This window comes from Pinus tabuliformis, chromosome 7 (assembly GCF_031772625.1).
Source record: "Pinus tabuliformis cultivar Carrire ecotype Pingquan chromosome 7, CPIR1, whole genome shotgun sequence".
Classification (NCBI taxonomy): Eukaryota; Viridiplantae; Streptophyta; class Pinopsida; order Pinales; family Pinaceae; genus Pinus; species Pinus tabuliformis.
In genome coordinates, this window is record NC_142293.1 from 95,921,713 (window position 1) to 95,934,958 (window position 13,246).

A 13,246-nucleotide genomic window follows, 5' to 3' on the forward strand; every position below is an offset into this window, starting at 1 on the left:
TTTGGGTTGGTGGTTAGCAAGTAAGTATGATGGTACCTAGAAGGGTTGAAAGCTTGAGTCCACCTTAGTCCCACTTTGATATATTGCCTTGGTCAGGAATCTAGTCCATGGCATTGCGGTGCCTAAATTGTTGAGTGATTGGTTGGATAGATTTCCCTAGTCAGGAATCTTGTCCATGGCATTGCAATGCCTAAAGTTCTTCATGGTTCATATAGTTTGAGATCTATATGTACATTATGAATACCTCCCTAGTTAAGACAGAGTGTTGGAAAAAGTAACTATGTTATGTCTTCAATAACGTACTTGAGTCATTATGTAATGTACTTGTCAAAAGAATAAATAAAAGAATTTTTATTATTATTCTTGTGACTTATTAAAGCATGGGTTTCATGCTTGGGTCACCATGTTTTAGGTCAAAGTCCCCATTGAGGACTTCTAGGATTTATTCTGAGTCTATAGAATTATTGTACATTTAAAGAGACACTTCTTGGGATTTTGAATCATGTAAAAAGGTTTAGTATTGAGTAAAATATGAATTATGGAACCTCCACACCATGTCGGCCTAAGGGAAGATCAAGTCGGCCTAAGACCCTATTCGACCCCATAGGAAGCCTATAAAAGGAAGGACATCGAATTTATTTGGAGCATCACTTCTCATCAAGTTTGAATTCTCTCTATTGGGCAAAAGTGCGAAAATCTTGTTGTTGGGCAGAAGTGCAAAGTGGGTAGCTGGGAAAGTATGTTGCCAAGAAGCCAAAGTGAATGCGAGTTTGAGTGAGTCTAAGGAGTCAAGGAAAATTGAAATTTTGGTGGTGGTCTCTCTCTATTTTGTGCTCTGGATTGGGAGATCAAAGTCTTCCAAGTTGGACTATTGTGAGACGCTATTAACTGCTGCAAGTTGCTGCATAGTCGAAGTTGTTGGCAAGAGGTCAATATTCTAGAGGCTGACTTGGTGTGGAGGGAAAGCTTGGTCTTGGTCTAGGGTGAAGAGTCTCAAAGAATACTATTGAAAGGAAGAATTACTTTGACTGGGTTTTCCCCTCAAGGGGGGTTTTTCCCTGGCATGTGCCTACATATTGTGTTCATTGTTTTATGTGCTACTGCTTTTGGTAATTGATTGATGAACTAAAGAAAGAAGATACAAAGGATTGTAATAATAAAAAACATCACAAGCAATTATCAAGGTCAAGAAAATCTTTATTGCCTTTTTTATTTTCCAACACTTTTTGCAATCACTAAATTACTAATAATTCTATGAACGTGCTTCCATCTACCGAGATAAATGGATGTCAACAATTGTACTCACCACTTATCAAAGAAAGCAATAATATAACTATATCAACATTGATAACTGTTAGTTTGACAACGAATTAGTAACTTTGGGTAAAATGTAACTAGACAGTTTTATACCGAAATATTAGTTATGTAACAACAGTCTATGATATAAAACTAACAAATGCCCATGAAATGTAATGAGTGGAGAATCATTGTTGAATAAAAAATTCCAATCCATTCAGTTTCTTGTCTTGGTTATTCTGTTGAGCTTTCCTGGTTTCTTCATTATTGGTTATTCGTACAACAAGTGGTATCAGAGTGTGAGGTTGAAGAGCCAGAGAGCGTGAGGTTGAAGAGCCAGAGAACGTGAGGTTGAAGAGCCAGCGAGCGTGTGAAGACCAGAGCGTTGTGGAAAATCCTGTCAGAAGGCTGAGGAGCAGACTGGAACCTGTGTACTGTCCAGAATCTACATGAAGAAGAGTCTAGAACCGGCAATCCTGCCTGCGTGAGAGTCGTGTGAAGTTGTTTATTCTGCGTTAGGTTGAAGAGTCCAGAACCGGTGTTGAATAAAAGGCAATCCAGCCTGCGTGAGAGCGGTTCCTGCATGAGACCCTGCGTGTTTGCACAAAGGTGTGTGAAGGACGGTGTGTTGTCTGCGTCTGTCTCCCCTGCGTATGAAGACCAGAGTGTGGGCTGCTCTGCGTGCAAAGAAAACCCCTGAGTTTGCGTGAGGTATACGCTAGGAAGATGTGACCTGTATTTTCCAGACTATTTGCCAGACATTCGCTGACTACTCTGTGTGATGTCAATGCTGGTTGCTTGAAGGAAACCAGAAAAGAGGATTTCGATCAGCAAAAGAAATTCGGGTATTTTTTTTTAAGTTTTGAGACAAATCTTGTTTCAGAATTTTCTTTGTTTAATAAAGAGGTGAATGTGTGAAATTGAAGAAACAGATGATAGATTTTTATTTTTTTTTGGAAGGAAAGGAGAAAAGAAGTTTGTTTTCTAAAAAGGGTTTTTCTATTTAAATTGAATTTTTTTCTGGAGAAATAAGGAAATATACACTTTAGTTGAAGGAAAAACTTTCATTGGAAAATAAGGAAATATAAACCCTTTGCTGCAAAGACTGAAACCCTAGGAGAAGAACAAACACTGAAACCCTAGGAAGGAGGAAAAATGGCCAAGATGTCGAATGCGAAATTCGAGGTGGGGAAATTCACAGAAAGAGCAATTTTTCTCTTTGGAAACTGAAGGTTAGGGATCTGCTTGTGCAACAAGGGTTGCACAAGGCATTAGATGGGGTAACTAAGAAACCTGCAACCATGACTACTTCAGACTAGGAGGACTTGGATGCCCGAGCTCTCAGTACCATCCGGTTATGCCTAGCGGATGAAGTTCTCTTCAATATTGTTGAAGAGACTACGGCGTCAGGATTGTGGGAAAAACTTGAAAATCTCTATATTACAAAGTCATTAACCAACAAAATTTATCTGAAAAGGCAGTTATACAGTCTTCGAATGAAAGAAGGTTCAAACATTGCAGAACATTTGAATTTTTTTAATACACTAATATGTCAATTAACAGATATGGAAGTCAAAATACAGGAAGAAGATAAAGCCATAACCTTGCTGTGTTCTCTGCCTGAATCATGGGATCACTTCGTAACTTCAATCAGCTTCAGCTCTGCTGATTCTTTGAAGTTTGAATCAGTCGTCGGAGCTCTTCTGTCTGAAGAAGTACGAAGGAAATCCAGCACTAAAACAGCTGCATCAGAAGCCATGGTCGCTAGAGGACGCTCAAAGGAAGGAGGAGAAAAACCAAGGGGGTCTTCCAGATCGAAATCGAAGGGAAAGAAGTGTAAGGAAAAATGTTGGAACTGCGGTAAAGTTGGACACTTGAACAAGGACTGTTGGAAATGAAAGGAATCTGAAAACCCAAGGAACGAAGCGAATCAGGTCGATTAAGGTATGATAGACGAAGTTTTATCTGCTAAAGAATTATGTATGATAGATGAAACTTCACCTGAATGTAATGTCTCTCAGGGTTTTGATAGCTGGCTGTTAGACTCTGGTGCTTCGCATCACATGTGCCCACATAGAAATTGGTTTACCTCGTATGAAAATGTAAACGGTAGTTCTATGTTTATGGGTAACAATGTGTCATGTCAAACTGTTGGGATGGGAGATATCGGGATTAAGATGTATGATAACACAGTTAGGACGTTAACTAGTGTTAGACATGTACCTGATTTGAAGAAAAATTTAATCTCTTTGGGAGTGTTGGATTCAGATGGGTATAAATTTACAGGTCAGGATGGCGTCTTAAAAGTCTTTAAAGGAGCACTTGTGGTTATGAAGGCAGAAAAGGTCGGAAATCTTTACAAGTTAAAAGGAAGTACTCAGATCAGTGAAGCAGCGGTTGCGTCAGAAAAGGAAGAAGCAGGCTCTCGTCTATGGCATCAGCGATTGGGTCATATGAGCAAGAAAGGTTTTCAGATATTGATGAAACGTAAATCTCTTCCCAGTCTGAAATCCTTGAATTTGGATTTCTGTAAACATTGTGTGTATGGAAAACAGTGTAAACAGAGATTTAAAGTTGGAAATCATAATAGTAAAGATGTTTTAGACTACATTCATTCTGATCTGTGGGGGCCTTCCCCTGTTGTGTCATATGGAGGTGCATTGTATTTTTTAACGTTCATTGATGATTACTCCCGTAAAGTTTGGGTCTATATGCTAAAAAGGAAAGCTGATGTATTAAATGTCTTTAAACAATTTAAAGTAATGGTAGAGAAAAGAACAGGCAAATTTATTAAATGTCTAAGAACTGACAATGGTGGTGAGTTCACTTCTGTTGAATTTGAACAATACTGTAAGGATGAGGGAATTGTTAGACACAAAACTGTTGTTTATACTCCTCAGCAAAATGGTGTTGTTGAGCGTATGAATCGGACTCTTATGGAAAGAGCCAGAAGCATGATCAGCAATGCTAACTTGCAAAAGGAGTTGTGGGCAGAAGCAGTATCTATTGCTTGTTATTTAGTTAACAGATCACCTTCAGTAGCAATTGATTGTAAAATTCCTGAAGAAGTTTGGATAGGTCAATCTTGTGACTATTCACATTTGAGGATATTTGGCTGTGATGCTTATTCTCTTATTCCGAAAAATCAGCGTTTAAAATTAGATCCAAAGTCGAAATGTTATGTCTTTGTTGGGTATGACTATGCAGTGAAAGGATATAGGTTGTGGGATCCTACATTGCGGAAGATAGTCATTTGTAGAGATGTAACATTTTATGAATCCTCTTTATTAAAATCAAATGTTGAAAGAATTGAACAGGAACAGGTATCGCCGAATCAACGAGTTCAGTTGGAGGCTAGACCTTTCGGTGACAGTCGAAAGGAAGGAGAGACTTCTGGAGAAAAAGGTGTTGAAGACACAAAGGAAGCCGTTGAAGCTTCTGAACCAGTGCAAGTTTTTGAACCAGTTCAGCAACCAGTCGCTCTGAGAAGGTCTACAAGGGAAAGGAAAACTCCCAAAAGGTATGAAGATTCTGCTTCATCTTTTGCTTTGATTACTAAAGATGGGGAACCCTCTTATTATCAGGAAGCAGTAGATGATACAGATAGTGAGAAGTGGAAAATGGCTATGGAATAAGAAATAGACTCCTTAGCCAAGAACAATACCTGGGATCTTGTAGAGCTTCCTGAAGGGAGAAGTGTTGTTGGATGTAAATGGGTCTTCAAGGTGAAACGGAAAGTTGATGGAAGTATCGAAAGCTATAAGGCGCGACTGGTAGCAAAAGGGTATTCTCAGGTTGAAGTTAGATGTTAAAACAGCTTTTCTACATGGTGATTTGAACGAAAAGATATATATGGAACAACCAGAAGGTTTTGTATGAGGTCGCAGCAGAAGATTAGTTTGCAAGCTCAGGAAATCATTGTATGGTCTGAGGCAGTCTCCCAGACAATGGTACAAGAAGTTTGATTCCTTCATGGTGAGCCAAAACTTTATAAGAAGTGAGTATGATCATTATGTGTACTTCAAAAGTTTCAATGGCATATTCATTATCTTAGCTTTGTATGTTGACGATATGCTTATTGCAAGCAAAAGCATGGAAGAGATCAACAGGTTAAAGGCTCAACTCTCTAGGACGTTTGATATGAAGGATCTTGGAACAGCAAAACATATCTTGGGCATGGAGATACACAGAGACAGGAAAAATGGTAAGCTTTGGTTATCACAGCAGAAGTATGTGGAGAAGGTACTTGAAAAGTTCTCTATGAATAATGTGAAATCTGTTAATGCTCCACTAGCTTCCCATTTTAAGCTTTCTTCGGTTTTGAGTCCTAGAGCTGATGATGAAAAGCAGTATATGTCTCATGTACCATATGCAAACGTTGTAGGCAACTTAATGTATGCGATGGTATCTATAAGACCTGACATTTCACATGCAGTTGGAGTTGTCAACAGGTTCATGGCAAATCCAGGTAAAGAACATTGGCAAGCAGTGAAATGGGTGCTTCGATATCTAAGAGGCACAAGTGACCATTGCATCGTCTTTAATGGTAGTGAAGGATCAGTCTGCGGATATGTAGATGCTGACTATGCAGGTGATTTGGACAAAAGAAGATATACTACAGGTTATGTCTTTACTCTTGCAGGTGGAGCAATTAGTTGGATGTCAAAGCTTCAAGAAACAGTTGTGTTGTCCACTACCAAAGCTGAATATATAGCTGCTTCAGATGCCAGTAAAGAAGCAATCTGGTTAAAGGGTCTACTCGATGAGATTGGAAGGACGCAAGAGAAAGTGAATGTACTTTGTGACAGTCAAAGCGCTATTCACTTGGCTACAAATCCTGCTTATCACAGCAGAACCAGGCACATTGATGTAAGGTATCATTTTCTGAGACATGTGATCGATGGTGAAAAAGTAGCTCTTCAAAAGGTCCATACGCGAGAGAATTTTGCAGACATGTTCACAAAGCCAGTTACAATAGAGAAGCTGCGGTGGTGTTTAGCTTCTCTTGGCTGGCAGAAAAGATGATGAATGGGCATGGGCAAGAGATTAGGAAAATTGTTGTCAAGGTGGAGTTTGTTAGTTTGACAACGAATTAGTAACTTTGGGTAAATTGTAACTAGACAGTTTTATACCGAAATATTAGTTATGTAACAACGGTCTATGATATAAAACTAACAAATGCCCATGAAATGTAATGAGCGGAGAATCGTTGTTGAATAACAAATTCCAATCCATTCAGTTTCTTGTCTTGGTTATTCTGTTGAGCTTTCCTGTTTTCTTCATTATTGGTTATTCGTACAACAATAACTCCTCCAATAGTCTTCAAACACTTCAATAATACACATATTTTTAAACAAGTTGGCCACCTTATGATGCACTTTTGATTTACCTAAGTCAATTGGGTTGTTGGAGTAAGCACTTCCAAAACATATATACCCACATTGTTTGCATATCCCAAAATATTTGTCACTATTAAAGAACCAATTCTAATTGAGAGAGTTGAAGAGAGCATCTTTGATGCAATAATTGTAGAGATAATAAAGAAGTTGTCCATCCCCGTGGAAAAACTTCTAGTCCTTCAGAAATGACTCATTATGGATGGTGTTGAAAGCGTTAAATGGATCACAATTTTTTTTTCTTTTCCACAATGATGAGAACGTCATTCATCAACTATACATATTTTTATTTGCCAAAATAAAAATATGTGCACACAAAAAAAAATGCTTTATGTTAAACACACATATAAATACATCAAGTATGGGTCTAAGATGGAAAAACTATCTTAACCACTCAATCAACTAATTGAGAAATTATCTCAATCAAACACTAAACCAAAAGTTGGATTAAATCTATCAAATCCAACTACTTAACAATCAAACAACTCCGTAACAATTACATTTTATAATGAGAAATGTCATTTAATATGCACAAAACAAATAAGAGTTAAACCTTCAACAATAACAATACATTCCCACTTATTGAGGGCATAACACCTCAACAATAGTTGGGCATCCCTACTAACAAGACATCCCTATTTATTGAGGGCCAATCACCGGTCATAACCCTGTAGCAGTAGTGAGGACTAGGGACCTGCAGCCCTAGTGAAGACTAGGGATAGAATTTGATGAATAAATTAATGAAGTGATTTTCCCATCAAGTACAATGTAAAATTTTATTAAACCATCAAAATCTTTGCTTAAAACTGTGAAGATAGGTGAGAGAGATGTGAAAACCAGTGAATTTAACAGGTGGATATGTTTTGAAATCTTCCCACTTCATTCAATCTCTCGTAGTAGCTCCTCCACCTGCACAATTACTCTTCCACCCCCCGCAATTCATCATTCGCAAACCGATCTGTTTAAACTGAAAAGCACTAGAACATTTCCATATGAAGGCCCTTCTTTTATATATAATATATGGAAAGCGTGTATGTTACTTTAGCGTGGACAATGTCAACACGTCATTGATATGTATCTGATACCATACCGCGTGAACAAAATATTCCAATACCGTGTGGACCCACTTATTTCATTTTAATATTATCCATATACTGATGGTTTAACAACCCATTTGACTGACTTCAACACTTCAACCTGATGCTGGACAGTGGGGACGGCGAGACCTAACCAAGAAAGAAGTAATGTACCATTTGTCTAGTGAAGCTTCGTCTCATATGATTTGCTCTTTCTATATACGTTCATGGAAGGTTCAGAGAAATTTCTTTTTCTTCTCTTTAAAAAAATTTAGGGTAAATTTTGACTCCGGAATGATACTTTCAGTAAGTGGTTTCGAGTACATGGTTTTGTGGCCATGGTATTATGCCACTTGTATTTGGCTGGCTGGAATGAAACCTATAAAAGACCAACCAAGAGTTGAGCAAAGCTATTAAGCTGAGTTTTAACCCAAAACTTATAGAATTCTATTGGACTGAGTTGTTTTTTTTTTTTGAATCTCTAGGATTGAGATTTTCCTAAAATATTTCTGGGTGTTTCTGTATGTGATTGTGTTTCTGTATGTGATTGCTTTTACATTATGCTAACCCATTGTAGGAAAGCAACTATTGTGAAGTCTCTTGAGTCTTCTCAAATGATTTTTTCTTTTGGATGTACATCCATTGAAGGTCCTGAGAAATTTCGTTTTCCTCTCCATAAAAACAGTGTGAAGAAGCAACCTGTCATCTGTCTACCACTATTCTAAACTTTCATCTCGTATGATTTGCTCTTTCGATGTACATTCATTGAAGCTCCGGAGAAATGTCCTTTTCCTGTCTGCGAAAACAAGTCTCGTCTTATATATGATTTGTTCTTTCTGTAAATAAATTCTGGTTTCCCTCCTTATAAAGAGAGACATTAAGGAAAGAACCGAAAACAGAAGCCAGGAAACTTGAGTTTAATTCGATTGTATATTAGGGTTGTCGTAAAGCTAAATGTTGAATTTGTGGCTGGGGCTCTGATTGCCCGAAAGCTAAACGTTGACTTTGTGGCTGGGCCTCTGATAACCCGAATGTACAATTGAATTAAGGTTAAGGAAACAAACATGTTAAAGATGGCTATATAAAAAGAAGTGGAAAAAATAATTCCTGATCAATTTGATTGCAATAGCTCATGATGTAAATTAGATGCGCTGCTCGGAGGCTTTATTCAAAAATTTCAGTAAATCTTGTTGTGAAATCTACAGAAGGCCGAAGATGAGCACTTCATGAAGGCCAGTACACCCTCATGAAGGACGCAGAATGCGAAAAGAGGTCTGAAATAGCCAGCGGTTTTGTTGAGGTCAGATATGCCTCTCGAACTCACCACCTGGGAAAGAGATCTCTGACTTCCCTGCGTACCAAATGCCTTTCTTACATATTCATTGATTTGAAGAATCTCATGGCAGATCTCAGATTTGGTTCCATCGGTCCAAATCTATCAAATCCATCAGCTGAAGAAGGAGATATCTGACTTCCTTGGGCACCAGATGCCTTCCCACATATTGCATGTTGTGAAGAATCTGATGACAAAGCTGAGAAACTTTCACCATGTCTCGAAGTCCATGGGATCTAGCTCTTGCGTCTGAGTTATCATAGTCCATGAGATCTATCTCTGTGTCTGACTGGTCATAATCTTTTTGAAGGCGATTTGATGGGTTAAACATTGCCATATCTGACTTCTTTCGGCACCAGATGCCTTCCCACATATTGCATGTTGTGAAGAATCTGATGACAAAGCTGAGAAACTTTCACATGTGTCGAAGTCCATGGGATCTAGCTCCTGCGTCTGAGTTATCATGGTCCATGAGATCTATCTCTGTGTCTGACTGATCATGATCTTTTTGAAGGCGATTTGATGGGTTAAACATTGAATGGCAATGTTTATTAGTGAGAAAAGAGTTTTAGTCGAGCTTAGGATTGGATGATTGAAATTATGCGTGGAGCAGTTTTTAGGTATGGATTGGACCAGTTTAGGATTGGATGATTGAAATTATGTTTGGAGTAGTTTATGGCAGGGATTGGACCATATAATTTGTGGGGACCAAATTTTTCAATCATGTTTGAAGTAGTTTTCAAAGCATATATAATCTTGCCCAGGGTTACCCTAGGCTGGATTTGATGAGTTAAACATTGAATCTATTAGTGAGTGAACAAGAGTGACCAGCTTAGGATTGGATAATTGAAATTATGCTTGGAGCAGTTTTCAGGCATGGATTGGACCACAAAACTTGTGGGGACCAAGCCTTTCAATCATGCCTGAAGCAGTTCTCAAGCATATATAATCCTGACTAGCTTAGGATTGGATGATTGAAATTATGCTTGGAGCAGTTTTCAGGCATGGATTGGACCACAAAACTTGTGGGGACCAAACCTTTCAATCATGCCTAAAGCAGTTCTGAAGCATATATAATCCTGCCCAAGATTACGAGCATAGATTGGACCACAAAACTTGTGGAGACCAAACCTTTCAATCATGCCTAAAACAGTTCTCAAACATATATAATCCTGCCCAAAATTAGACCACAAAAACTATAAATACCTAGATCCAGCGCAGGCAGGATTGGCCCACAAAGCCTATGGGGCTGAGAGATAACGAGGTAAGAGAGACTCGAACTCTCAACCTCAAGATTTTTCAGATAAGCTATCATACGCACGCGTTAACCAACGACCCCACCACGCGTATTGTGAGTGAAGTTGCCAATGGGCAGATAGATTCTTTGCTTAGGCAAAGTTCTACTTGGCGTACAATGAGATTCCCACTGTGACTGTGGAACCAAGACTTCTAGGGTGGGCCCTCTTAAAACAAATCTGGCTGCTGTTCAGACGTCGACGTTTACAACTTTGAAGGGCTATTCACTACGAGTTGGACAGTTTATGAAGGTTAGTTATCCTATCTTCTGCAGAATTTTAAAATGATGCATAGCTTTCTCTTCCCAGATATTTTTCTTTATCAATGAAAACTACTCATCATAGCTGTTTTCCTTTTCATGGACGGTTTAGGGATGGCTGATATTGGTCAGATTTGAATCAGTCCCAGAATCCGATACCAATCGACTGACAGGTTTCGGGTGGGCTGGGTGTTTATTGGAGTACAATGATGCTCTTATTCATTCCTTGATTAAATAATTTTCATATGAATCTACTTTTAAGTGAACTATAGAATATGAATATGATTTTTCAATTCAGTATCTTTACATTTGTGCCTCACTGACATTAATCAAATTTGTTATTAACAAGAATATCTTTACATTTTTTCTTCACTAACAAGCCATGGCCCTGCATGGTCTGCTTCTATTCTGCACATTCATGGACATCGGCCCTATCAATGTATATGGTGACTCTAAAATAATCATAGATCACGTGAAAGGCAAACATAGTATAAAAAATGATAGCCTTACAGGATGGCTGGGCAGGATTACATCTCTATGGAAGCCTGATATATTCCCTATCTCACATATAAAACGGAAGCAAAATGAGCAAGCGGATGATCTTTCAAAGAAGGGAATGCAGTCTCCATACGGTAAGTGGCAACTGAGTATCTCTATGGAATCTTGTACATATGACATTCAACCTTTCTCTATGCCGGGCATATAAGGTCGACAAAAATCTGGTATGCTACAAGCTCCTTTTTTCTGGAATATATGTCAGATGGCCAGGTATCTCCATATTTTTAGAAGTCTTTTGAATATTTCTATGATGAAATGATCTCTATGCAGTCCAAAAATTTTGAATATCAACAATGAAAGATGTATAAAAGAAAATACTCTCAGAACAAGATACATCTCTGTAAATACAACACCATTTTTAAACATAATATAAATACGTTACTGCTTTTTCCTCTAAAAAAATCAATCAAAACTTGTTATTAGGTTACCGTCTCAAAACAACAATATCTTACACTTTTTAATTAAGGACAACAATCACAGAAAATCTACTGTGAAATGAAATAGAAATATATATTGGTTATTTTTATGTTAATTTAAATATATTTTTAAATCTATAAATAAATTTAAGAAATATTTTCTAAAAATAATAAAGTTTAAATTCTTATAATAACACTGATTTCTATACATCATTTATATGAATAGAATTATCTTGTTTTAATTTTATTACTTTTAATTAAAGCAATAGTCTCACATGGATTCAAGGGTTCTTTCAAACATACATAGTCTTATATGGTATTGGACTACAAAATTAAGGAAGACTAAATCTCCACACATAACCATTAAATTATAACCTTAAACTACTTAAACAAACTAACCTTAAAAATTATTAATCATTAATTTCCTTACTAACTAAATAATTATCAAAAACTTATTATTAAACTTTAATAACTTTAATTATTAATTTCCTTAATAACTAAATAGTTATTAAAAATTTATTCATTAATGAGAAACTCCAATTCAGATATTTAAATCAAATTAAATGTCTATTTGTGTTAGTGTTACCACCGTGTTATAGTCTTGGTATTTCCGTTGATAAAGCTCGTGTATCCATTGTTGTGATTCCCTCGTCTAGTTTATGAGTGAGTACATCTGCAACTGTTCCATCATGCGGCATTTCAAAGTGCGTATTACAAGACACACTCGACTCCCTTCCGGCACGTGCACTCAATTTTTTTACTCCTTTACGGCACGTGCACTCGATTTTTCCAAAGTATACTTGCTTGATATCTTTGCTTTTATTGCTGTGTTATTTACAAGATTATTTGTGTGTTCCTTGGTAGTGTAATATTTAGGATGTAAATGACTTTTGTTTTCTTTTGTTCATGGTGCTCATTTGGCATATTTATTGCTTATGTTATATATGATTTGATTGTACTTTTTTGGATCAGGTGTTTTCAGTTGCACCTCATTAATCTCATGGTTGTTTGATTAAATGAAGATCGTACATCACAGCATCAAGCAACATTTTGAAGATACATGGCAGGTTACATTTTACTCCTTTTTGTTTAGGGTACACCTATTTCTTTTGCTTCCTCTGGTTTAAAATCTTTATTATATTTTATTATAGATGTCATTTGCTACATTTTTCTAATTTTTATTTACTTATTTAATTGTGAAAAAAAAAATGAATTGTGTTCTTTTATTTATTTTATTTTTCAGAGTGATATACTCATTTAAATCTTTACCTAACATGAAATTGATGTTGTATTTAAGTGTTCAATTAAAGAAAAAAAAGATGAATTGTGTTTTCTTTTATTTATTTTATTTTCTAAAATTATATATTTATTTACATCTTTTTTTTTTTCAGAAGAAAAATTTGTATGGTATTTCTATTATATTCAAAAAAGACCATTATATACATATAAGCAAGATTATATCCCCAGCATAGTATCCTAATCAGAAAGTATTTTCAGTTTTACATCATTTTTGCTCATAAGACAAGTATGAGGTCTGTATAGAGTTTTATCAACATGGGAAAGTATACATCAGTTCAAAATTATGGCAATACCTAGTCAAATAAAAACATTTAATC

At 36.7% G+C, this 13,246-nt stretch overlaps 1 protein-coding gene across 2 annotated transcripts in view; it reads left to right on the forward strand.

The window, feature by feature from the left end:
* LOC149245439 (uncharacterized) overlaps nucleotides 1-13,246 on the forward strand; it is an 85,836-nt gene that overhangs the window by 48,084 nt on the left and 24,506 nt on the right. For both annotated transcript variants that reach the window (XM_089455596.1, XM_089455597.1), the window contains exon 4: nucleotides 12,603-12,697. The gene's annotated coding sequence lies outside the window, so the exon portion shown is untranslated. The remainder of the gene's footprint in view (nucleotides 1-12,602; nucleotides 12,698-13,246) is intronic.